Source organism: Etheostoma spectabile, chromosome 9 (genome assembly GCF_008692095.1).
Source record: "Etheostoma spectabile isolate EspeVRDwgs_2016 chromosome 9, UIUC_Espe_1.0, whole genome shotgun sequence".
Classification (NCBI taxonomy): Eukaryota; Metazoa; Chordata; class Actinopteri; order Perciformes; family Percidae; genus Etheostoma; species Etheostoma spectabile.
Genome location: NC_045741.1, coordinates 12,056,189 through 12,059,503, shown reverse-complemented (window position 1 = coordinate 12,059,503; position 3,315 = coordinate 12,056,189).

Sequence of the window (3,315 nt, the reverse complement as noted above, 5' to 3'; positions counted from 1 at the left end):
CCTTTTAACCTTTTTAGTTAAAGCAGGCGTTTTTACAGTACCAAGAGAGAATGCACAGTCTGGTTCATGTACCTGATTCTTAAGACTGTTTGTGTTCTTGCAACACTTGCTGTGTGCGGCATATAAATTTTTTTCCCCAAAACAACCTGATTGTGTCTAATATGATGAGGGTAGGAGTGCATTAATTTAAGCAAGCACTTGTTCTGTCTTAACAGGCTTGACAAACTCAAATACTCTCTAAGGTGCAGGTTATTAAACCCACCTTGGGAAAAAACTGTCAGCTTAATAGCCTCTGCCTTACGTTGATAACAGCCAAGGTGTCGCCTGCTCTTTGGAAGTAGGTGGATAAAGGTGCAAAAGCCTTTGTTTAAAAGCACCGTGAAACATAGCCCAGTGTCTTTTTTAATTTCTCTCTTTGAAGTGAATTGACATTCAGCTCAGGATTTCGTTTGAAAATGCTACTTGCCTCCCAGCTCCGCTGTTTTCTTTTTATAAACTTCTGCACATAACATAAAGTTGGAGCAGCGCTCTTGTCCTTGAGTGAATCTTACAGGCCTTTTGTCTTAAGTTTGAGGTCGTTCACAAGTCGATTGAGGGTGTCAGTCATGGAGGGAGAGGCAGATACAGAAGGACACTCTGGCAGGCCGAGTGGTGGGAGCCAAGGAGTCTGTCAAACTCATTCCCTGCAACGAAAATGGAAGTAGATGGACAAAACTCTCAGCACAACCGCAGGACATACAACAAAGTGCAAGGAAAAGAGAGGGGCTGTGACAAGAATGCCAAAGCACCATGTCACTGCTGATGACAGTCAATTTGTCTCAGAGTCAACAGGCTTTGAGAGATGAACTCCACTGCAGGCAGCAGCAGAACTGATGGATTTAATAAGAAGAGGTTGTACTTACCTGGTTTCCATGGACACACTGCACAGCATCATGCATGGTCCACCATTTATGGACCCACTCGTTAATTTGTAGACTGTTCTCAACACACACAAAAATTTAGCACAATCAAGGGTTGCTTAAAGACCTTTAACAACCTATGTTTATGTTTTTCTGACAAGTGACATCTTGTACTTGTGCAAGAAATGATTATTCCCTCTCAGCAAAGGTAGCAGTAGCATGGCGTATCTCTACAAGAAAAGGAGGATTTTTGCAGATGATCGGGTGTACAAAATGTGTGGCTCCGGCATATGATGCTTTGATGCTTAATTTGGGGACCTGCCCAAATAATCGTGATAAGGATTGGATGTAATTCTTCACCTTTTACTTATAATTGTTTTTTTTTTTTAAATAGAGATGCCTTTTTTCACATTTCTTTATTTTCCTGATTAAGTTCAGAACCTCGTACATATGTAATTTTCTTTAAACTGGGTTCAATTTTATGTAAATATGTAATGTTCACATAAAGTCCATTACAAATTCTTTTCAGAAGTTATTTGCAGCTAAAAAAGAGTGCAATGTTACTTATCTTCTAGTCAGTGAAGGATGGAACTGACTGTCGCAAGACATGTTCATTTATTTATTTATTTATTTATGATCATTTGTGAGAAAAGTCTGGACTTGGTGTGAAAGGCCTTTGGTCATTTCCAATGCCCCTGGGTGTTGAAGTCCTTGGGGAAAGCTTCCTTTGATATTGCCTTCCTTGCTTCCTTTGAGTGGGTCCTTTGATACATATGGGGTCAGCATGGTTGCTGCTTTTCACCTGGCAAGGATGAGTTTTAATGAGAGGAAGATGCTCTTAGTATCTTCTGTAGATTCCTTTTGAGTTGTCATTGGAGCCTTCTGTCAACCGGAGGTTGACCCTAGTGGTGGGCAGGTTCACTTATTGTATCTTGCATAATTCTGCAGAATGCTGTTGACATTGACAAGACACAGTATACGACTGTATCCAGTTGGTAAAATACATGTTCTTCTGATATTTAATGCTTTCCCTGCAAAGGTATATCCTTTCCAGAGATTTAAAGATAGTCCTCATGTTATTACCAAGCTGTGGCAGCCCTCCAGATTAAATCCACTGTGTGATTATTGAAGAGGGCAATCATGTATATACAATATAGCTATACTGTATCTATTGGTTGTATGACTTTTGTGATCATATTCTGAGGCTCAGCTGGCGCCGGCTCCTCCCTACATCTTTGATATCTGATCTTCAAACCTTTTATGAGCTGACAACATCCAGAAATCTCATGGCGGGACACTTCTGGTCTCTGCAAAGTCTAGGATCAAGACCAAAAGTGACTGGGCCTTTGCCATCTGAGCCCCTGAGCCTGCGATGGCTGGTGAAAATATCATATACAGTATCGGCCTATATACTGTATGTGTATAACGCATTCATGAGACTGTGTTGATATTTAAAACCCTTCTTTAAAAAGAAATCACATTTTTTATAAAATAAAAGAATTCATATAAAGGTTTTACCTTTTCAATATCTGTTGTAAATTTACACATCAAATAAATATTGGTCGGCCAAGATTTTGACTTTTACACATACAGTATATATTTGATTTCTTGCCTTTATGGTGATGCGGGCATCAGTTGATTTTTACAGATAACTCACAGTAAATAGGCCTCACTATCAGTATCTTAAAAATGATCTTAATAACAGAATCTGAATGCCATAAATATAAGGTCAACATTTCATCATAATTGCATTCTCAAATACAAACGTTGCATATGTTACAATAAACATCAAGCTTTTTGAGAGAACTTCCCTCTGGAGTAATACATTGTGCAGCAAGCATGTGCCATTTTAGTATCATTTAAACTGTTTTAGCATAGTCACGTACATAAAGAGTTACTCATCTGGAAGCCCGAAGCATGAGGTAGAAATGGTGATAATTAGTTATCCTGAACTAAACTTATAGGTGCTGTAGAACCACTTGAGTTAGTCCCGTCAGGATCTTCACTGATAACCAGTTGCACAAAGGCCTGAAGCGTCCTGTGAAGGAGAGCAAGATAATTTATTTTTCTGGTTGATCGGTGTTGGGCCACATTGTTGAACTCTACAAGGTTTTTGAACGCCTTTTCCCTGTGTAGCCTTGAAATAAGATGGAAAACAGATAAATTAGTTAGCTGACTTGTTCTACCATGGAAGAACTACCCTGGGTGTAATTACATAACCACACCAGTAGGGAGCACACTTTTCACACCATGTCAGTTGAGTCTGTAATTTGGGTCAAGGAAACAGCTCTTTTTAGAAGCAACATTCACTGCCTTACATTAGCACTAAACGTACGCTGTTTAGGAGGTGAGTGCAGCAATATCACCAACCTCCTATTAATTCACTGGATCCACAATCCACACATGGCAGTCCAGG